At 39.2% G+C, this 24,826-nt stretch overlaps 1 pseudogene; it reads left to right on the top strand.

The window, feature by feature from the left end:
• The first annotated feature begins 21,266 nt into the window (after positions 1-21,266).
• Positions 21,267-22,570, top strand: LOC130867672 (fructose-bisphosphate aldolase A-like; annotated as a pseudogene).
• The last annotated feature ends 2,256 nt before the right edge of the window (positions 22,571-24,826 follow it).

The following is a 24,826-nucleotide window of genomic DNA, read 5'->3' as shown; positions in this document are numbered from 1 at the left end:
TTCTTTTTATTGAAAATAGATTTTTTTTCTCATACAATATATCCTAATGACAGTTTATAATGTTTCTCTCCCCTCTACTCTGCCCAGTTCCTCCCCACCTTCTTTCCCTTTTAGATCTGCCCACTTCCTTTCTCTCATTAGAAAATAAATAGGCATCTAAGGGATAATAATAAAATATAATAAGATAAAACAAAAACTAACTAATCTGAATTGAACAAGACATACCAACTTAAGGAAAAGAGCACAAGAAAAAGCATAAGAAACAGATCTTGCTGCAAGGATCTACTTGTTCACACACCCAGGAATCCCATAAAAACACTAAACTGGAAATACACACACACACACACACACAGAGGATATGTAGGCTAAAAGAGAAAGAAAATACATACAAAATAAAATGTCAGCTTAATTGGATTGAGAAGCCCCTAGGATATAAGTTGTGTGCATCTTTGCATCTGTGACAAAGGTTCCATGGACAATTAATTTATGAGGATTATGACCCAGTGAATGGATTAATCTTCCTATTGGAAGTAGGTGGAGGAAGCTAAGAGGTAGCATCTAGTAGAAGTAAGAACATCATTGGAGCACATCATTAGGGCCTATATTTTCCCATGGCCCCTCCCTGTATTTCTTCTCTCTCTTTCCAATCTGGCTGCCGCAAAGTAAACAACTTCCTTCTCTACACATTCCAGTGGCCATGAAATTCTGCCCAACACAAGGGGATAAGCAATTTTGAACTCAACCCTCTGAAACTATGAGCCAAATTACAGCTTTTTGTTAAGTTATTCTTGCTGGTATTTTTGCTGCAGCTATGCAAAAGTAATTAATACACTGATTTTAAAAATATTAGGCCTTACCATGAGATAACATATCACCATATGAAGAATGGAAACAAGAGCAAATTTATCAGGGTACCATTTAGGAAAGTCTGCTTTGAATATAGTACAGAACCATCCTGACAAGGAAAAGAGGTAAGAGCAAGACAATGATAAGGCTATTATTGCTATAGATCAGGTGATAGGAGAGGATTGTGAAGATTTGAGAGATAAAGGTTGGGGATGTAACAATGAGGGACCCAGGCCCCAGCAGATCTATAGTCATAGCATAATCCGTGAGCACCCTGATTTTGAGCCCAGAGCCAGTGAAAGAAACACACCCAGGATCTGGAACCTGTGCCAGAGAAAGAAACACCTTATCCATGAACCCAGAACTGGAGGAAAATACCATGACCCTGAAACCAGAGCTAAAGAAACAGACTTGTGCCCTAGAATCAGAGCCAGCTAAAGAAATATTCCCTGACTCCAAAATTAGAATTGAAAGGCTAAAAATGACCAGTGGGAGAAACACAGTTTGGCACCGAAATCAGAGCCATTGTTACCTTTGACCAACTGAAACACAAAACATCCCTGAGCAGGAAAGCCCAACCAATCCCTGAGCAGTGTAATAGCTCCCTCTGGTCTGGAGGTGTGATCTCCCCTGACCTTAGCAGGAGACAGCCTCTTCCACAAGGAGAGGAGTGCTGCACCTGACATTCCATTGACCTTAATCCATGAGGAGGGGCCAATAAGAAACAGAAAGCACATCAGCCCACTGAGAGAGACCAATCAGGAAAAGGCAACACCTCACCCCACAGGGAGAGGCCAATCAGAAACAAGTAAACAGCTCCAGGTGTCCTCATGCTGAGACAACTATGTTGCAATTCCCCCTACACCAGAGGCAGCCAATCAGCTCAGTCCAGATACTCCTTGTCAGGATTTGAGCCAATCCCAAGTCTGTAACTATGCAGTATAGGAAGTCTTGAGCTAATGCTGAATCTGTAGCTATGCAGGTTTGAAATTCCCCAAGCCCTTCCCTCTTGGACTGGCCACTAGATTCCACCTACCCCACCTCCCTAGTCCCCACTCCCAAGCTGTTCAGAGTCTCTCCTGTTCTGCTTCTGCTGCTTCTTATGGGCAGACTGGCCCAAGTTAACTTGCAATAAAGATTTTTTGCTTTTGCATCAGATTCAGTCTCATGATGGTATTTTGGGGATCTGGACTTTGGGCATAACAGTAAAAATTACATTGTATGAATTTTCCTGGGGATACATGGGCAAACATCACCACAGATAGGGAAATAAAGACCAACCAAAGTAACAATTCCTCCAAAGTCCAAGCTTGTGAATCAATAATTTTATTGGAATTACTTACAGGTGTATGTGTGAAGGATTACTTATAGAAGCATGAGTGATTCCAGGCATCCACATCAATGAAAAGCCCACCAGGCATGGGTGATGACTCAAGAAAGTTGCATCCCTGGTACATCCTGGAAGACTTGAAGGCTGGTCAACAAGTCAGAGAATCTGACTTCCCCAGCATTCCATACTGTTTATATAGGGAGTGAGAGATTTGTGAACCTTGTAAGTTTGGGGAGCTTTCTGAGTCTTGTAATCTGTTCCTGAGTCTTACGAGACTTGTTTACATCCAGAGTCTTTAGAAGACTCTCTCAAGGACAAGATGCTCATATTGAGAGACAATTACTATGTAAAAATTCACATGGGAGGTGGGCTAAAGAATTAGAGTCAGAAATGGCACTTTGTACTGATTGCTAATGTCATTTGTAACATTAGGAAACAGAAGAGAAGTAGCAGGTTGAAGAAGGAAGATGGTTTCAAAATTAAGGTTGAAGGCACCATTTCGATATTCTAGTAAAGAAATATCATTTGGACTGGCATATGAGGTTGAATCACAAGAGTGAAGTTGATGTGGGATGATCTTCTGTATATGTGTTGCTGTTATTGGTTGATAAATAAAGCTGTTTTGGCCAATGGCTTAGCAGAATAAAGCCAGGCAGGAAATCAGAACAGATCTATATAGAGAGAGTATGCAGAGTCAGGGAGACACCTTGCAGCTGCCAAAGGAGAAAGATACCCAGAACCTTTACTGGTAAGTCACAGCCTTGTGCCAATACACAGATTAGTAGAAATGGGTTAATTTAAGAAAAGAGCTAGCTAGGAATATGCCTAAGTCATTGGCCAAACAGTGTTGTAATTAGTATAGTTCCTGTGTGATTATTTGGGTCTGGGCAACCAGGAAACAAAGGAGCATTCTTCAGCTACATGAAGTCAGGAATGAAGCTCTGTTTTTCAGGCATGTATGTGATCTAGCTTAAAAGGGACATAAGGCCTATGACTTAGAATATACCTTTTAGAAACATGTCACTGTTTGAGTGGAAGCATCACCCCAGCCCCTGGCATCCATATATCCAGAGTCTGAAATGTTTGGGTGGAAGTTCCATCCCAAGTTGCTTCAGTTCAGACTCCACCTCTGAGAAAGTCTTCCAAATGGTGAGGTGACCTCTCCTCAGAGATGCTCAAGACTACTTCCGCAGGGTATTTAAGCAGCAAACCAGAGAAGAAATACGAGGCTTCCAGTCTTTCTTCCTGTCTCCTCTCTGGGGACTGGAATGACACCTAGGAGAACTGGTATCCATTAGACCTGGGCTTTTTCTAATTCAGTTTTATTTGGTCTGATTTGGATTATTGTGTCAGTGGAGAGGTTTATCAGGGTGCAAAAACTTTTCACTCACTTAAGACAAAAAGTCTAAGGAATTGTCAGACAATAAAAACTAGTAGAAGGCAGTATAAGGGAGATAGACAGAATAGTACATTTAAATGGCAGATGTCAGATGTTGATTGGGATTTAAACAAAATCAAAAGCAGCACTTTGGATTTGATTGTGTGCATGTTACTATACTAGATACTTTGTTAGGTTATCTATGGTATCCTAAGAATAGAAAGGTAATGAAGGATATTATAACAGAAACCTGGGAGATGGATAATGAAGGCAGTGAGTCTGGGCAGAATGTATATTTGAGATGGACTTAGAAACAAGGAGAAACATAGGATAATATCAGTACCCATAAAAGACTCCAGGCAAAGTTTTCTGCTGGGATGAGTGACTGTGCAGGAGAAGTAAATGTTCTGATTTCTAGTCCTTGAGGGCATGAAAAAAGAGACTTTAGCGTGTCATAAAACACAGAGTTTCTGTCCCTCATTTCCTAGAAGTAAGTCAGTCCCCCAAACCTTCCTCATCTCTCCCCCAAGGGACCACAGAACCATGCCCACAGCACTTTGCTGATACTCCTGTGATACTCATGCCCCAACAACAGGACCCTTTCTGTCCCATTCTGTTAAAGATATTCTAGTAACTTTCTTTCTCATTAAATCTAAAAAAAATAAAAAAAAGAAAAAGGCATTGCTCCCATCACTGCTATCGCTAGTCATTCACGTTTTCCACACAAATGGAAAAAAAAAAATATATCTGCTATCAGCTTTTATTCCTCTGTGACCTTTCAGGTTTTCTAAAGAAAGAATCTACAGTCGATATACATTACAGGTCCTACCCCAGGATTAGAAATCAAAGCATCTATTTCTATTCAAGAGACCTGTAGAGGATAACTTTCCCTGTCAAAACCTCTATTAGAAAACTATTTTTGAGTTAGGGAGAATGCAAACGTTTTTCTCATCAGCATATTATCTCTCCTCTGATCTCCCTGTCAATTTTAAGACAGGTTTCTTCAGCTAACTCCTAACTAGGCATAGCAATTAGCCCTCAGTAAGGATTAGAAGTGTGCTATGTCTTAGACTTTCAGAGGTTGAAAATTGAATTCTAGTAATCAGATGAACATAAATTCCTACTGTCTTTGTGTTCACCTTTTCTATATCTTCAGATTGCTAACACAAATTGGCTCAGGAACTTTAATATGACAATAAAGAAAAACAAATTCTTTCCTATTTCACTCCAAGTATGGATAATTTACCCCCCAAGGAACTGCTCACTTGGATTGCTCCTCTCCATTTCTTAGGAAGTGGGGAACTATATTTATTCCTTGGCCTTTTCAAAGACTCTAAGCCCCTCATGGTAGAAAGAGGAGATGGGGGGGGGGGATTGATGGCTTTCAAAGACAGTGATTGCTTTGTCTGATGTTCTCAAAATGAATTTGCCACCATCTTCTCAATCTTTCCCAGTTACTAAATTTGCCATGTGCACTCCAAATCCTACCCTTGAACTCTGAGAGTTTAATTAAGGCGGCCTTCCTCCTCTGGGGTGAGCAAGAGTTACCCTAGCTACTAGATAAATGGGTCGTTCAGTAGAGATCACGGAGAACAAACACCTCCAGCCAGCCTCCATCTCTACTCACACTCTGCACTGCGGCACCCACATTCTCTTGATATGCTCTGTGGGACTGGGCCTGGGCATTGGTCCTTTTGCTTAGAACAGCCTTGCCTCTCCACAGGACATTCTCCTTTGAGCCACCTTTCCCATCGTGTGATTAACACGATGCCTCGATGTGATCTGTCACAGATGCTGACACATTTGCTTCCAAGTATGAATTGGGCTCCGTGCAGTGCAGAACGCAAAACTGCAGTGAAGAGATCCCATCTGCGGCTCGCAAGGCATGGTTCATGTTGGCTCTGCTAGGAAAAACCACTTTCCTGGGATGGGTAGTAAATTGCCACGGCAGGAGATGATAATATTTGCGAGCCTTACTAACAAGCTTGAATTCTAACATAAGGCAGTTCATTGTTATGCTGCAGAATGTGAAATCTTAATGCTTTTGCTATTCAGACTCATCTTATTTCACAACGTGATTTACTGCGGCACCAAGCAGCCAGCAGAAGGGGAAAAATAGGGGAGGTGGGAGGAAAAAGAGTTGGGAGTGGAAGCACAGGATGAGCCCAGCTTTGAGAGCGAATTTTCTTGTCACAGATAATGCAATATTGTGCTTTGATTAGCACTCTATCTTGTGGAAGTGCAGTATAGTGTTCTTTTAACTGTTTCTTCACCCCAGGCACTGGTTTTGGTCCCCCCTTCATGCATTCTACTTTTTGAAATGCCATTGTGTTAGATGCAAACCTGGGGGAAAAAGGAGAAAAACAGAACATAAGAGGTGTGATTCTATCCAACGACATGAGAAAAATATTTGCCTAGTCAGATTCATTTTCTCCTATCAGAGATTTCCAAGCAGATGGTAAAAAATCTGATGTTTGATCTGACATGTGGGAAATCAATAATAGAAACTGATTCTCATAGAATTATATAATAATACCTATCCTGATGGATACTCATTGACAACGCATGTTTTTTGATTGTAGTATCCCATGTTTTTCCCCAGAACAAACACTAATTAAGCTAATGCTTCTAGGAAGTACTGATTCATCTTGGGAAGACAGTCTTTTAAACACAGTTCACTGTAGGGACAGATAGTCTACCATGTATGGGTGGTGATGGCATGACAGAAGATGATATCAACATGAAATAATAGTAATAATGAAAAGAGTAGACTTAAAAGTTGTTCTGTGGTCATTATACTAAGATCATTTCTACCTCAATAGACCTAGAAACAACTAAAAAATAATATAAAAATACACGAGATGTAAAAATGGACTTTTTCAAGTTAAATAATGTGCTGAGAACACTGTCTTTCTTAACAGAGACTGTAAGTATTGTGGGCTTAGTCTGCCCTTGAGTTTGATGGGTGGGATTCTCTATATAACTTTCAACTTTCTTGTGGATATACAAAAGACCTGAGGGAAGAAAATAAAAGAAAAAAAAGCAACATCTAGGAAGATAGAGAACACGTCCAAAAAGTTACATAATCTGGTTATGATATGATTCTGATTAACTCTGAAGACATAGAAAAACCTTTGGGATAATTGCTTTTCATATTTGGGATAAAATGAAAGTCATAGTTGCCTTTGTAAAACTTGTCATTCCAAGCTGGACTTGTTTTGTAAGGTATTGTCCAAATGTACCCAGAGATGACAGGAGGAGGACAACTGGAGACCTGTGTTTTTTGAGAGAGACAAAGCCAGGGGAAAGTCGATTTTTACCTTGTTTCCTCACTGTGGGTGCATAGAAACAGCCTTGAATGCATCAACCTCTGCGCCTGGATGCTTCCTCAAGAGAACAACTTTTGGGTCTCTAGATGTGACAAAGAAAACTCATTTATACCTTATTTGTCATTTCGGTGTCCATGCCAGACTATTTCCATATTCCTTTACCCATGCAAACTAGATTAAAATGCATTCTAGCAGGAGGCAAGGAGGTTCTCCTAACATTTGCAGGGAACTACTCTGAGGCTGAATGGACAACCTTCATTGTTCACATCAGTCTTTACTCCCCTGTACTAATACATGATTATTCAGGAAGCGATGAGCCACAATTTGATTTCTGTAGTAGTAAATCCTGTTGATGGATAAGTATTTGCTATACACTTTAATAAAGAATAAGATTACTGTGCAGCACCACATAAAGATAAGTGTGCTATAAGAAAGGAGATAGAAAATGCAGACATTAAGTCTTTTGTTCAAACATCCTATATAAGCTGTTTCTAAAATGTTCTCTGCATTTACAAACAAGAGCATTCATAAGGACTCCATTTTAATTCTGTGGCCTCTCAGAACAATTAGTAGTGTGTTATAATAGGATTTTTAAACTGTCCCACCTTATGGGTTCCCTTTGTAAAATCACAGTTAGTATATTAATGTTCCCCTGTGAATACAACAGAAAAGAAACCTAGGATACAAAGATTCATAGCTCTATGAGCATCCCAACTGTTAAAAAAAAAAAGAAAACTAAACAAACCAAAACCAAAACCTTTGTTTCCTGTCCATTTCTTAAACTCTGCCACAGAGGCATCAGCTTCTCATAAGTAGCAGAGTACTTTACCATGATTACAGTAGTTTAACAACAGGTAGTAGAGGTTGCCATTTTTGTGTGTTTATTCCACTCCTCCTGAGCTTGAACAAAGGCATCTTGCTGTGCCAGTAAGCGGAGGGTACTGCTTACAGATGGGGAGGAGACTGCAGGAGTTACAGTGGTCAGGAAGATAATGGCATCTAGGGACCTGTGCCGCTGCCAGCAGATTCACCGACAGCCCTGGCAATTTCTAGGCTGCTGTGGGATTTTCACTGTGAGTCACGGCGTTACAGCAAAAGAGAAGAAATGGAGACTTTAACTGGAATTGCAATGCTGAAACAACCTAAAAGCATCCAGGATATAAAAACACTTAGGATTTTTGCCTCAGGTTTGTTATCACAGTCGTTTTCATGAGATTCACTGGAGAGACTGAATCTTTCATGGTGGGCAGCTGTTGTGGATCTTGTCAGAGTCATTGAGCCAGTGCTGAGGAGTACTTTACAGAAAACTTCAAAAGAACCTAGCAGAGGCAGGAGACCTGTACTTGACTCTCAACTGTGCCTCTTGTTTATAATCAGATGCTGGCCACTTGACTAAGTGTGTAAATTTTACAATCAGCTAGACCAGGGTTTGAAAAATCCCCTTTGGCAGTGGTTCTCAACCTTCCTAATGCTGTGACCTTTTCAGAGTTCCTCATGTTGTGGTGACACCCAACAACAAAGTTATTATTGGTGTTACTTCAAAGTTGTAATTTTGCTACCATTATAGTATTATAGTATGGTATAGTAGGGTAGTAATGTAAATATATATGTTTTCCAATGGTTTTAGGTGACCCCTGTGAAAAGGTCCTTTGGCCCAAAGTGGTCACAACCCACATAAAACCTGAGAGAGCTTGAGAAAAGGCTCTAGACACACAGAAATGAAGCCAGGCTCATGTCTCTCATGCTGGCTGTAGTACAGAGACACATCTTCCACTCACTGTCTACTGGAAGAGTCAGCCACCAAGCCCTACTGTGATAATAAGCTGTTACACTGGTGGTAGTTGACATAGTAGTTTAAGAATTGTGTCATGTGATCAAAAGCAATACAGGTGTTTGGTAAAAACAGATCCAGACAGAAAAATACCCTCTAAATGATTACAATGTGCTTTAAAAATATGCATAGGCTTAGAAGAGAGAAGAGGAAAAGTACATACAGCCATAGATTAAAAATATATCTTTTTAAAATAATTAAGTAAAGTCCTTAAAAAGGGAGTAAAGTAGTATTTTAAAAAGCCATGTAAAGATGGAAAACACACAGAGATATGGTTTCTGTATGCTATTGTGTTGCCTTTTAAGTTTTTGACTCCTGAAGAAAGAACAAATGCTGCTAAGAGACATTTGATTATAAAAGCTGCTGGATTAAACCAAGCTGACATATTTAGATTCTTATTTGGCCACCCTAATGTTAGAGGGCTCTTCTGAATCAATGATTATCTTTACAAAACTGAAAACAAGAGGAGAGAAAACACAATTGAAGAAAACAAATCATGAAAGAAATTAGCTGACTTACTACTTTTTGATTGAGGAGAAAGAATCATTAAGCATCCTTTATTTACACATAAGACAATTGACTTTCCCCACTTTCCCATCCGAGTACTTTGAAATTACCCTGTCAGACTCTGACTCCTTACCACACCCATATGGTGCTTTTCCCTTGGCAGTTTTGCCAAGTGCTAGGTTCAATAGCAGTTCTTCAATATTTAGAATCTAGTCATTGGATGGATGGTCCATATTGAGATGGTATTTATTTCTTGGTACACTAGAGGCTGTTTTGTGGTATACTTGTGTTTTCTTTGAAATTATGAAGTCAATAGTTTGTGCTGATTGACTGAGGCTAACATCATACTTGACCAACCATATCTGTATCTACATCTACGTTTATATAGATATCTATATAGAGAGATATAGATATTGATATACATATATAGATAGTGATATAGAACTAGAGATAGATAATACAGAAATTTTCACTGGCTATTATTCTCTAAATACAACCTGAGCATAATTTTATGCCCAAGGCCTGATTTGACCATTTACAATGTGTCCTTCAAAATGTAGCAGAGCTTCAGTCATTGTCTGAGCAGCTGAATGACCAGGAAACGTGTGCAGTGAGGCTCAAATTTTCAATCTCATTGCTCCAAATGTGTTCAGTACACAGAACTCTGCAGAATCAAATTTTCTCTGTGCTCATCACATCACTCTAATGTAAAGCCATCAATTTACCTCAACGACCAAAGCCACCTGATTTGTTTCACATGTACTTCCTCAGATCTTATAAAAGTTGACCCTAATCTAAAATCTGAAATGCTCCAAAATACAAAGTTCTGTGAAAGAAATATGCCCCCTCAAAGTCAAAAATATGCTGCTTGATTTCATATTGTAGGTCTTAGTCCAAAATGTTTGTATCTTAGAAATAGCACGATTGAATTGGAGAGATGGCACAGTGTTTAAGAGCACTTACTGTTCTTTCAGAGGACCAGGGTTCAATTCCCAGCACCCACATGGTAGCAAATAACCATCTTTAACTCTGTTTCAGGGATTCCAACACCCTCTTATGACCTCTGTGAGCAGCATTATGTATGTGGGAACAGACATATTTGCAGGCAAAACACACATGCACAAAAGAAATAATAAATATATTTGAAGTGCAACTATTTTTAAGCTGTGTGTGTGAAGTATATATAGAACATAAATGAATTTTATGTTTAAAAAATGGTTTCATCCAGAAATAAACAATGGAAAAAAGAAAGCATCTTCAGCAAATGGTGCTGATAGAACTGGATGTTTACATGCTGAAGAATGCAAATAGATTTATATTTATCATTTATCACAAAACTCAAGTACAAGTGGATCAGCAGCCTCAACATAAAACTAGAGATGCACTGAACCTAATAGAAAAGAAAATAAGGAATAGCTTTGAACACATTGGGATAGGAGACAACTTCTTAAGTACCAATTGTACAGGCACTAAAATCAGTAACTAATAAATGAGACCTTGTGTAACTCAAAAGCTTTTGTAAGGCGAAGAGCCCTACAAATAAACAAAACAGCAGCCTATGGAATAGGAAAAGATTTTCACCAACTCTACATCTGATATAGGGCTAATATCCAAAATATATAAAGAGCTCAGTAAACTAGACATCAACAAACCAAATAATTCATTAAAAAATATTGTACAGATCTAAATAGAGAATTCTCAATACAGGAATCTCAAATGACTAGAAACACTTAAAAAGAAATGGTCAACATTCTTAGACGTCAGGAAAACACAAATCAAAAGTACTATGCGATTCCATGTTACACCTGTCAGAATGGCTAAGATTAAAAACACAAGTGACAGCTCACAGTCGTGAGAATGTGGTACAAGGGGATCACTCCTCCATTGCTGGCGTGAATGCAAACTCATACAACCACTGTGGAAATCGTATAACAGCAGTTCCTCAGAAAATTGGGAATCAATCTACCTCAAGATTCAGCTATACCACTCTTGGGGATATATTCAAAAGAGACTCCATTTGACCAGAAGGGCACTTGCTTAACTATGTCTTTATTCAAAATAGCTAGAAACTGGAAACAATCTAGATGTTATTTAACTGAAGAATGAATAAAGAAAATGTGGTACATTTATACCATGGAGTATTACTTAGCTGTTAAAAACAATGACATCATGAAATTTGCAAGCAAATGGATGGAACTAGAAAAAAATCATCCTGAGTAAGGTAACCTGGACCTAGAAAGACAAACGTGGTATGTACTCACTTAAAAGTGGATATTAGCTGTTAAGTAAAGGATAACCCTGCTACAATCCACAAACTCAGAAAGGCAAGGTAACAGGGAGAGTTCAAGGGGGGACTCCTGGATCTCACAAGGAAGAGGAAATAGAAGAGATTTAGTGAGCGGACTGTGGGCAGATGGGAATGGGAACATGAGAGATCAGTTGCAGAGGATGGACGAGGAGAGGACTGAAAGAACTACGGGAAGGGGGTCATTTCTGGGTCACAACTAAACATTAATTAGAGGTCTGGGAACCCCATGGGAAATGGGGAGGAAAAATTGTAGGAGCCAAATGAGTTAGGGACACCAGGAGAGCATGGCCCACAGAGTCAACTAAGCAGGGCTCATATGGGCTCACAGAGATTGAAGTAGCAATCAACGAGTCTGCATGGGTCTATTCTAGGTCCTCTTCATATACATTATGGTTGTTTAATTGGAAGTCTTGTGAGACTCCTGCAATGGGAGTGGGACTGTCTCTGCCTCTTTTGCTTGCTTTTAGGACCCTTTTCCTCCTACGTTATTGCCGCAATCAGCTTTGATATAAAAATTTGTGCCTAGTCTAATCACAGCTTGTTATGCTGTGTTCAGTTGATAGCACTGGGAGGCCTGATAATTTCCAGCACTTGGCATTTGAGTATGTCAATTCCTTGGTCTTTTGTTGTTAGTGGTTTCTTGGTATAGATCTATTTTTTGTGATCATAATGATGATATCTAGGGTCTCCATCAGACTAAGTTTTACTAAAGTCGAGACTGTTTACATATGCAATAGAACATTGCCTTGCATTGTTTCTTGTTTGTAATAGAATATCCACACTGAATAGGTAAGTGAAGACTTTGAGTATTAATGAACACATCTTTTCTTACTAGATTTTCTCTTCCATGTTCCTACAACTTTAACATGTATCTAAATATCCAGCATTCTCAGACAGGTAATGCCACCTTCATTTATAACCTATGATCTTTTCATGTTCCAGATCTTTATGATTCTGTATACTCACTCAATACCCTATTTTCTTAATACTCTTGTCCTGAGGCATTGTAATAACTCATTAAGAGACTTAACTGGTGTCCAAGCTTTCAGAAAGCATGTTTTAAGTAACTCTCTTTGTATCAGAGTAGAGGGACTTTGAATAAGTTTTTATAATCAGACCATCAGAAACTGTGGACACTTAATCTGTGTGTATCTCCAAATATGCACCAATGTACCTCACTTTGGTACTTGGAATCAAATACAGGTCCACAACTCATATATACAGTTTTATGTAAACTTTACAGAGAATGACGATTAAAAGGCATTCCAATGTATTGTCCTCTCTGCTGTTGATTTTGTTGGGTGGCCTGATATTCATATAATAAAGAATAAAAGTCTCAGTCTAGATGTGTGTATCTGTGTGTGTGAGTGTCTGTATGTCTATGTGTCTGTATATGTCTCTGTGTGTTTGAGTGCCTGTATATGTCTCTGTGTGTTTGAGTGCTGATATGAGATTGGTTCTGTTTCTTTGTTCTTGTTTCCCCCCCCCCACTGGGGATTGAAGCCAGAGAACTTTATAGCTTTGATAATGAAACATATGCCATTTCAAGATTTACATAAAGGAAAATTGATTTTCCCATTCAAGTAGGTTTACAAGTGAAACATTTGCCTCAAATTCTCTATTTTTTGTCTTTTCATTGAACCAAGTGCCAAATCTTCTTAGTTCTACTCTATGTGGTTTTAAAACATTTATGTTGCATTTTTGTATAATCTATGTGTCTGTCCTTATATGTGTGAGAGTACATACATGACATAGTAATGCATACCACTGGTCTCCATTTCTCAAAAACTGTACCTATTCACTATCACAAAAGCTTATAGATGTATGGTAGGATATTGATTTGGAGACACACGTAATATTTGTTATTTCTTTAAATCACTGTATAACCGTGCCTGAAACACAACTGTAAACTTAAGAAAAGGAAAATTTGATTTTGGCTCACAGTTTCAGAAGATTTCAGACCATCATCTTAAGGAATTCATACATGGAGTGTGAGACAAAGGCTATTTGTATCACAAAACACCAGGAAGTAGAGAGCAGGGATGAAATCTGGGACCTAGATAATACCTTCAAAAGTCTACTTACTGTGATCCATGTCTGCCAGATAAATACCATTTCCTACGGGTTCCACATCCTTCCAAAATAACGCCACCATCTGGGAAATAAGTATTCAAAACATAGAGGACATTTCCAATTCAAACAGTAGTACAGACTTAAAAAAAATGATAATCATTGAGAGTCTTTCCATATACCCAGAGGCTCAAGTATTTGTCTTGGTCCCCATCTCTTGGCACTATTGAGTAGTGATTGCTTCTGAAAACATAGTTCATTGATGAGGCTCTAGCTGAAGGAACTATAAGGAGATGGGTTCTTTTGGTGGAATTATGTCAGTGAAGAGATGACTTTGAAGGATGTATCTTGTCCTGTACAAGAGTGATATATCTCTCTCTGTCTCTTTCTGCTTTCTGGTTGACAGGTAAGCAGCTTTTCTCTGTGATGGCCTTCCATCATGATTTCTGCCTCACCACAAGCATTGAAGTAAGGGATGATGAACTGAAACCTCTGAAAATAAATGTTTCCTTATGTTAATTTTACCAAGCACTTAGTCACATTGAAAACAAAACAAAACAAAACCCTAACAGAGAGAAAAAGTAAATGTATAACACAAAGACAACAACCCTTCTCTTTTCTCTTTTTCTTATCCACTTTATAGTCCCAAATGGAATGCAATGGGTTGTCATTTTTTTTCTTTAATTTATCTCATATTAATTTCCATGTATCTGTCATTCATCTATTGTTCCTGATTTACTGAAATTTTGGTATCATATTTCTCAACCTGGGACTGATGGGCTAAAAAAAAAAATCTTCTTACTGGATTGTGAGCTTTTGAGAAAAAAACGTTGCTGTTTTACTTCTCACCCTGGGACTTGCATACAGCTGCTGTTCAGTGCATACTGATAGAGTGAATGATGTCTACACTTTAAGATTTCTGAAATTAAAACAAAAACATCTACTTAAAGGGATATTGGTGAATAGAATTTTAGGAAAATGTGTTTGACAATACTTGACCCTTCTGGAAACCCTGTTATTGAAAAGGCATGCTTATGAAATATGATGAAAAACACTGATAAAATATGCATCCACTCTTTTCAGATCGTATAATGAGGACCTTCTTGGAGAAAGTGAAATGATGTTACCCGCTGAGCGAATTACACGTTTGCTATGGAAATCATCTAACTCTGCAAAAACCAGAAACACAGAAGCAGACATGCCAGCCATCCCCTCCCTGGAAACCCTTGGACAGAATTCTACACAGTGAGAGTCTGAAATGAACCCTTAGCAACTATTGAAGCAGAAATATATTGACCAGGAGTTCTATTTTTAAAGAAACCATCTACTTAGTATCTGCAACAAGGACCTGAGCCCTTTGCAGAACTACCACAAATCTGGCTGAATGTAACCATGTAAACATCACAAATTTTTACAAAACACAAATTATGTGCATTTGGGGGAACAAATGGTGGGTTTTTCAAGGGTCCCTCCTGAGCTTTCCTACGAACTCTATATACACAAGGTTTGATTTTTGCACTTTGTGGCATGTGATCTTCATAATGAGGAACCGTGTTTGTTCCTAAAAGAAATGCTCTGCCAACTTCTTTAAATCTAAAAACAAAATTTTGTTTTTTCACCAAAGACATGGTAAAAAATATTTTTATTGGTACAGCTTTTCCTGTTTTGGTTTTCTAGTTTGATGGAGTTGAATAAAGACACTGATGTTAAAAGACAGAATTGAACCCTACCTTTTTTTTTCCTTTTTGGGTTTTACTGAGGTTAAAAGAAAAACAAAAATTGTATGTATTCAAGGTATATAACAGTTTTTTCAAGGTTTGATCATTTATTTGTCACTCTCAAGGACTTATTTTTGACTGGACTCAGAAGTAGAAGCTCTCAGCAGGAACAGCCTACGTCTCTTGGCAATCTGTTCCTGATGTTTATCTTTGGCTTGCTTCATCCTCTTGGCCAAAAGTTTAGCTGCCTCCTCCTTGTTTTTCTTAGTACACTGTTTCTTCAGTGTTTGTGCAATAGAACATGTAGAATAGCAATATACTGAATCTTGGGTGCTTTGGACCTGGACTTCATTGTTTAAGGGCTTTCTCACAATATATTAGTGGACATCATCTTTGGAGAGATGAAAAAGCTTTTGAATTCTCCTAGCTTTCTGCCCAAATCACCAAGGCACCGTAGTATCTATCTGTTCAGGAGTGTTGTTCCCCCTTTTTGCCCCAAATAAGCAAGTAGAGAATATTCAGATTGACATCCACAATGCATCTATGAACAGACTTAGGATTCTTCTCTCTAGTTCTCCTTGCTTTATAATAATTTCCTTTACTCAATTGCAGGCTCACTACCCTGTGAATCAAAACACCTTACTTCATGAAAAAAAGTCTGTTATTCCCACAAGTGACTCGCACCATAAACACTTCCACTCTTTACCCAGAATATCATCAGCTACTTCTGTGACCATGTGATTCTTATAGAAAGTATGAAATTTGCTGGGTAGCAGTGGCACATGCCTTTAATTTAATCCCAGTATTTAGGAGCCAAAGGCAGATGGATCTCTGTTTGCGGCCAGCCTGGTCAATAGAGTATGTTCCAGGACAAACAACGCTATTCAGAGAAACTTTGTCTTGAAAAAAAAAGAAGAAGAAGAAGAAGGGAGGGGAAGGAGGAGAATGAAAAGGAGGAGGAAAGAAGAAGAAGAAGAAGAAGAAGAAGAAGAAGAAGGAGGAGGAGGAGGAGGAGGAGGAGGAGGAGGAGGCATGAAGTTTCCCTTCATCATCCACTTCAATAAGTTTCTGATATTCCAGTGACTGGGAAGGACCTATTCAGCTTTATCTTTCCACAGCTGACCACCTAGAAGATTCCACAAAAAAAAAGCCATGATTCTTTTATGCTTTTAAAAATATATTTCAATATGCATTCATATATATTAAAAAAAGGATTATATATGTGACATATATATTGAAACGTTTGCCTCATCTCACATTGATTCACATATCCATTACTCCACAGTTATCTTTGTGTATGTACACGTACATGGTCAGAACACTTAAGGATTACTCTTAGTACTTAGGATGAGAAAATACAATTAACCATAGTCACTATGCTATGCTGTTCATTTTATCTATGACAAATACTCATTTTAAAACTGAAAGTTTGTACACTTTAAATATGTTCTGTCCACTTCCCTACTCCTTAATCACTGGTAAATACCCTTAAACTCTAGATTTATGTGTTCAACATTTTAGAGATCACATGCAGGTTATATCATGTAATATCTGTCTGTGTCTGGCTTCTTTCATGTAGCATGCTTTTTTTTTTTTTCAGATCCATCAGTGTTTGTTACAAATTGGCATGAATTCCTTTGTAAGGCTGAATGGTCTTTGTAGATTAACCACATTTGCTTTATCAAGTCATATATCAACAGACACTTAGATTGACCCCATTTACTGGCTATTGTGAATAGTGCTGAAACTACCATGGGAACAGATATCTCTTTGACATATTGATTTAATTCCTTTGAACAAATACTCAGCAGTGGAGTTACTTGTCATAAGGCACTTCTGCTTTAATATTTTCGGAAATTTCCATGCTGCTGTTCACATAGCTGTACTAATTACAATCCCACTAATAATGAACAAGGTTACTCTTTTTCCCCACATCTTTATCAGAACCTATTCTTTCTGATAATATGCATTTTAAGTAGAGTGGTATGGTTTCTCATTATGCTTTTCTTTGATGATCAGGTGACCATAGGAATTTTTAAAACAAATTTTAAAAGTCATATTTTCATTTGTAATTATGTATATGCATGTGTGACTGCATGTGGGTTTGTGCATATGTGTGGAGGTCAGAAGAGGGCATTGTATCCCTCAAATCTCTAATTACAGGTGTTTGTGAGCCACCTAACATACATGCTGAGAACAAAGCTCAAGTCCTCTACAAGAGCAGTAAGAGCTCTTAGCTGCTGAGCCATCTCTCCTTCTCCAAATATTTTACTGTGTATTTTCTGTATATATATGTGTGCTCCTTTCTTGAAAAAGTGTTTCTCCATGTTCTATTGGTATAGGAGTTCCTTCTGTTTGTGTGTTGCTTTCATTAGTTAATAAATAAATAAACTGCCTTGGTCTAGTTGATAGGGCAGGATTTAGGTAGGTGGGGTAGACAGAACTGAATGCTGGGAGGAAGAGAGGCAGAGTAGGGGAGAGACACCATGGAGCCGCCAGAGACAGACATGCTGAATCTTTCCCAGTAAGCCATTGCCATTTGGCGATATACAGATTAATAGAAATGGGTTAAATCAAGATGTGAGAGTTAGCCAATAATGGGCCAAGCAATGTTTTAATTAATACAATTTCTGTGTGGTTATTTCAGGGGCTAGGCTAGCCAGGTGGCAGGGACAAACAAGTGGGCCTTCCCCTGCAGCATCCTATAATTTCTATACTGGATGTACTAATTTGCATTCTGACTAAAAATGTATCAACTCCCACCCCAATCATTGCCATACTTTTTCTTTGTTTTCTTGATAGACACTTTTTTTTTTTTTTGCTTTTGAGCCTGTCCTGGAACTAACTCTTATAGACCAGGCTGGCCTCAAACTCACAGAGGTCCACCTGCCTCTGCCTCCTGGATTAAAGGCAAGGTGTGCACCACAACTGCCTAGCTCAATAGTCATTCTTAACAGGGAGAGATGGAATCTCAGTAGCTTTGATATACATTTTTTTCTGATGTATAGGGCTGTTAAACATTTCTTTTTTATATATCTATTGGTAAAATTTATTTATTAATTTGAAAATTATTAATGTGCTGTTGCAAGGAGGGCTACTTGTTTGTCCCGGCCGCTGGCTAGCTTAGTCCCAAAATAACCACTTACAATGTGTTCACTGCTTAAAATACTTGTTTGAGCTTTGACATTATGTATGTATGTGTATTTATATATATATATTATATATATAAAATACACATATATGTGTATAATATACTATACATATGTAATGCATACATACTATCTGCATGTGTTTATGTGTGTATATATGTGTATATGTTTGTGTGTGTATGCTGTAGTAATCCCTACTGCTAGTAGCCTTTAAGTTACCCCCCACTTGGGCATGGCCGCTTATAATATATATGCTGTTGTAAAGTGCACATCCGGTCCCTCTTTTCTGGCTGCGGGATTTATTGCTGTTTCCTGTTCCAGCAGAGGATTATTATGTGAGTCCACCTCTAAATAAATAACCCTTTATTATACTCAATTCTGAGCTAGTGTAGGCTTTCTTTTAAGAGTCCTTCTTCAGGTGTGTATGTTTGTATGTGGTTGCTTGTGAATGTAGGTTCCTGAGGTGGCCACAAGAGGGCATAATTAAATAAACTAAATGGAGAGTGAAAATGACTAGAACTGATTCTATAAATTCAAGAAACTGTAATTTAAAGTATATCAGTTGCATTGGGGTGGAAAGATGGCTCCACAGTTAAGAGTGCTTGAGCTCTTCCAGAGGACCTGAGTTTGGTACCTAGCACCCATGTCAGGTTGCATGTCATGAACTGGTTGGTGTCACTCACCATTCTGATCCTTTATTACCATATCTCTTCCACTAGAACCCTTCTTCTCTATAACAACCCCCCTCTATGTCTTATTTTGATGTGTAGCCCACTGAGTTTAATAAGAGTTACTTGCCCAACAATCTTTTTTTTTTGCCCAACAATCTTATGAAAAACAATATACAGATTCAATTCACAATTCAATGTCCAGCAAAATTTTTCACAAACCTTAAAAGAAAAATACTCAACTTCATATGAAAAAACAAAAACCCAGGATATCCAAAACAATCCTGTAAAATAAAGGAACTTCTGGAGGAATCACAAACCCTGACTTCAAACTCTACTACAGAGCTGCAGTACTGAAAATACTCTGGTCTTGGCATTAAGAACAGACAGGAGGACCAATGGAACTGAATCGAAGACCCAGATATCAATCCACACACCTATGGACACCTGATTTTTGACAAAAAAGCAAAAAATATAAAACAAGAAAAAGAAAGCATATTCAACAAATGGTACTGACATAACTGAATATCAACATGTAGAAGAATTAAAATAGATCCATATCTATCATCATTCACAAAACTCAAGTACAAATAGATCAAAGACCTCAACATAAAACCAACCACACTGAACCTCATAGAAGAGAAAGTGGGAAGTACACTTGAATGCATTGGCACAGAAGACCACTTCCTAAATATAACCCAGTGGCACAGACACTGAGAGATGCAATTAATAAATGGGACCCCCTGAAACTGAGACACTTCCGTAAAGCAAAGAACAAAGTCAACAAGACAAATCATCAGCCTACAGAATGGGGAAAGGTCTTCACCAACCCCCACATCAGACAGAGTGTTGTAGGAATTCCTACTGCCACTAGCCTTTAAGTTACCCATCCACTTGGACTTGGACTTGCTGATGTAAAGCATGCATCCAGCCTCTTTTCTGGCTGTCGGATTCGGTTGCTGTTCCCTGTTCCAGCAGAGGATTGTGATCTGTGAGTCTACCCCTAAATAAATAACCTTTTATTATACTCAATTCTGAGCTAGTGTGGCATTTCTTTTTTAGCATCCTTCTTCATCAGAAGACTGATCTCCAAAATATACAAAGAACTCAAGATATTGGTCATCAGAAGAACAAATATTTCAATAAAAGATGAGGTACAGATCTAAACAGAGAACTCTCAACAGAGGAAACCAAAATGGCTGAAAAACACTTAAAGAAATGCTCCCCATCCTTAGCCATTAGAGAAATACAAATCAGAAACATTTCTGAGATTCCATCTTACACCTGTAAGAATGGCCAAGATCAAAAGCATTGATGACAGTTTATGCTAGAGAAGATGTGGGGTAAAGGGAACACTCCTCTATTGCTGGTGGGAGTGCAAACTGGAATAGCTGTTTTGGAAATCAGTATGATGATTTCTCAGAAAATTCGGAAACAACCTACTTCAAGACCTAGAAATACCACTTTTGGGTATATAACCAAAGGATGTTCAATCATACCAGAAGGTAATATGCTTAACGATGTTCATAGCAGCATTATTTGTTATAGCCAGAACATGGAAACAACCTAAATGCTCCTCAACTGAAGAATGGATAAAAAAGATGTGGTACATTTGCACAATGGTGTACTACACAGAATAAAAAAATTAATGGCATCTTGAAATTTGCAGGCAAATGGATGGAGCTAGAAAACATCATATTGAGTGAGGTAACCCAGACCCAGAAAGACAAATATAATATGTACTCACTCATAAGAGAGTAGACATAAAGCAAAGAAAAACCAGACTACAATTCACAATCACAGAGAACTTAGACAGCAAAGAGGGCCCTAATCTACATGGATCTAATCTACATGGGAAGTAGAAAAAGACAAGATCTCCTAAGTAAATTGGAAGCACGGGGACCATGGGAGATGGTAGAAGGGGATGTGGAGGAAGGGGGGGGGGAGCAGAGAAATAATATATAGCACAATAAAAAATTAAAAAATAAAAATAGGTCACCACCTTCCCCCTCAGCTCAATAGGCTGCGTTCTTTTGGAACGCGCGCAGATCGGGGTTCTGATGACTTTATCCGCGTTCGCTCCTTTGTCCTTTCACTCACCCACCGCCATACCCGGCAGACCCACCCCCTCCTGTGCCAGGAACGTGCTGCCACTGGCACCATGCCCTACCCATACCCAGGACTAACCCCGGAGCAGAAGAAGGAGCTGTCTGACATCACTCACCGAATTGTGGCTCCGGGCAAGGGCATCCTGGCTGCAGATGAGTCTACTGAAAGCATTGCTAAGTGACTGCAGTCCATTCGCACTGAGAACACCGAAGAGAACAGGCGCTTCTACCGCCAGCTGCTGCTAACTGCTGATGACCGTGTGAACCTCTGCATTGGGGGGGGGGGGGGGATCCTCTTCCATGAAACACTCTACCAGAAGTCGGATGACGGATGTCCCTTCCCCCAAGTTATCAAGTCCAAGGATGATGTTGTGGGCATTAAGGTAGATAAAGGCGTGGTACCCCTGGCAGGAACCCATGGTGAGACCACCATCCAAGGGCTGGATGGGCTGTCAGAACGCTGTGCCCAGTATAAGAAGGATGTAGCTGACTTTGTCAAATGGCGCTGTGTGCTCAACATTGGGGAACATACTCCTTCAGCCCTTGCCATCATGGAAAATGCCAATGTTCTGGCCCGTTATGCCAGCATCTGCCAGCAGAATGGCATTGTACCCATTGTGGAGCCTGAAATCCTCCCTGATGGAGACCATGACTTAAAGCGCTGCCAGTATGTATCTGAGAAGGTACTGGCTCTGAGTGACCACCATGTCTATCTGGAAGGCACACTGCTGAAGCCCAACATGGTCACCCCAGGCCATGCTTGTTCCCAGAAATATTCCAATGAGGAGATTGCCATGGCAACTGTCACAGCTCTGCGTCGCACAGTGCCCCCTGCTGTCACTGGAGTCACTTTCCTGTCTGGAAGGCAGAGCGAGGAAGAGGCATCCATCAACCTCAATGCCATCAACAAGTGCCCACTGCTGAAGCCATGGGCCTTGACTTTCTCTTATGGCCGGGCCCTGCAGGCCTCTGCTCTGAAGGCCTGGGGCGGGAAGAAGGAGAACCTGAAGGCTGCCCAGGAGGAATACATCAAGCGAGCCCTGGCCAACAGCCTTGCTTGTCAAGGAAAGTACACCCCAAGTGGTCAGTCTGGAGCCGCAGCCAGCGAATCTCTCTTCATCTCTAACCATGCCTACTAAGCAGAGGTGATCTGAGGCTGCCCCATCAACACTCCAGGCCCCCGCCTATCCACTTGCTTTTGAAGAGGGGGCCTTCAGGCTTTCCCATCCATCACTCTTGCTGCCCTCATGACCGGTGTGGTGTTGTCTGCGAATGCTAATTCTGCCATCCCTTCCAGCCCACTGCCAATAAACAACTAGTTAAGGGGGAAAAAAATTAAAAAAAAAAAAAGTTCTTGGACATTTGCCCCAGAAATTCATTTTTAAAAAAAAGTTACTAGCCCAAATTGGATGGAAAGTTATTTAGTGAGCAAATGCAACTTGTCAGTGGTTACCCTACTGAATAAATTGACACCTTCCTTTCAAGAACTATTCTTTGGCAAGAATCCCTTTGGAAATGATGGGACTTCATAGTATCCTCCTCCTTCGATGATTGAGTAAATATTAATGAACTCAATCCTGTGAAAGTCTTATAAAGTTAAATACAGTGTATAAGTAGCAACGAGTTCCTCCTATTCTGTGGTTGTGGACTTCTCTCAGTTGTTTCCTTTGCTGTACCAAAATTTTGATTCGGTACAATAATAGTTGACTAATTTTGCTTTTGATTCTAGTCTTTTGGGCTTTTATCCAGAAAATCCTTGCTCATTCTAATGCCTATGAGCATTTAACCCATTTTCTTCTAGTAATATCAATTTCACATTTCATCTTTAAGTCTTTAATTCATTTTGTAGTTCCTTTTTATATATAGTAGAAAATAGGGGCCTAGTCTCCTATTGAGCACAGGCATATATATTTTTCAGCACTGTTTACTAAATAGGATATTCTGCTACCAGTACATAATTTAAATCTGTTGTAGGTTTTGTAATTTGTACTTGTATGTGAATTTAGCTTATTTGTAGAACTGCAAAATTATCACCTGTATGTAGTTTATTTCCCATTCTTTCCTTCTGGGAATCCGAATACTTGTATGTTAAATGTGGTAGTCTTATTTGCTTGAGGTGGTGAGATCAGAGATAAACAAATTGCTTGAAGGTCAAATCTGGCATGGTTTTGCAGGGCCCTCAAACTACAATTGTTTTTGCGATTTTAAAATAGTATAAAAACAAAACAAAAACAGAGGCAAACAAAAGAAATACACAGCAGAGATTTCATGTGGACTACAAAATCTGAAATATTCATTCTTTAATTCTTCATATAGAAACCTAGTTTTCTGTAGCATGAAGGCCTGCTTGTTGGGGTTTCTGTCCTGCCCAGTTCGAACAGCCGGTAAGCCCCAAAGAAAATCACATAGAAGTCTAAATAAGTTATAAATTGATTGGCCCATTAGCTCAAGTTTCATATTCGTTCTTATAACATATATTACCCCATTATTTTAGTATATGTTAACCACATGGCTCAGTACCTTTTTCAGTGAGGTAGGTCACATCCTGCTTCTTTGGTGTCTGGACAGGACTGCAGAAAGAGCTTCCTTCATCCCAGAATACTCCTGTTCCCATTGTCCCACCTCTATTTCCTGTCTGATTTTCCCACCTATCCTTCCTGCCTGGCTTCTGGCCAATCAGCATTTATTTAAAACATAATTAGTAGAATACAGAATTGTCCTGCACCAGTTTTCTTTTTTAGAAATTTGAATTTTGGCTGATGTAGAGTGTAGAATATGAAAAGGGAACTTTCTAGAAAAGAGAGAGCCAATGGTAGTACACACAAAAGTATCCTCTTATAAACTCCCTCTTCCTTCATGATCCTGAGATTAGGAAAAAGGTGTATGAAGGTGATTGCAGTAGTTTGAATGTATTTGGCTTTTGTAATATCAGGGAGTGGCACTATTAGGCAATGTGGCTTTGTTTGAGTAGGTATTGTTTTGTTGGAGGAAGTGTGTCACTGTGGGGGCGGGCTTTGAAATTTCCTATGGTCAAGATACTAAGTAGTGTCTCAGTCAACCTCCTGTTGTCTGTAAGATGTAGGAATCTCAGCTATGTCTGCCTGCATACATATTTGTCATGCTCCCTGCCATGGTGACTGAACCTCAGAAATTCTAAGCAAGCCATACCAATTAATTGTTTCCTTTGTAGGGAGGCTATTTGTTTGTTTCCCAGCGCTCAGACTCCCAAAACAATCATACAGAAACTATGTTATTTAAATTACTGCTTGGCCAATCACTTAAACGTATTGGTAGCTAGCTCTTATATCTAGTATTAACCCATTTCTATTATTTTATATTTTATCATGAGGCTCATGGCCTACCAGCAAGGTTCTAGCTGGCAGCTCACATCTTTCCCCTCTGGCAGTTACATGGCATCTCTTTGATTACACCTACTATACTCTACACACACACACACACACACACACATATATAATATCAGGGAGTGGCACTATTAGGCAATGTGGCTTTGTTTGAGTAGGTATTGTTTTGTTGGAGGAAGTGTGTCACTGTGGGGGCGGGCTTTGAAGTTTATGTGTGTGTGT

Source organism: Chionomys nivalis, chromosome X (assembly GCF_950005125.1).
Source record: "Chionomys nivalis chromosome X, mChiNiv1.1, whole genome shotgun sequence".
NCBI lineage: Eukaryota > Metazoa > Chordata > Mammalia > Rodentia > Cricetidae > Chionomys > Chionomys nivalis.
The sequence above is the reverse complement of the archived record's forward strand: the minus strand, read 5'-3'. Positions and strand labels throughout refer to the sequence as shown.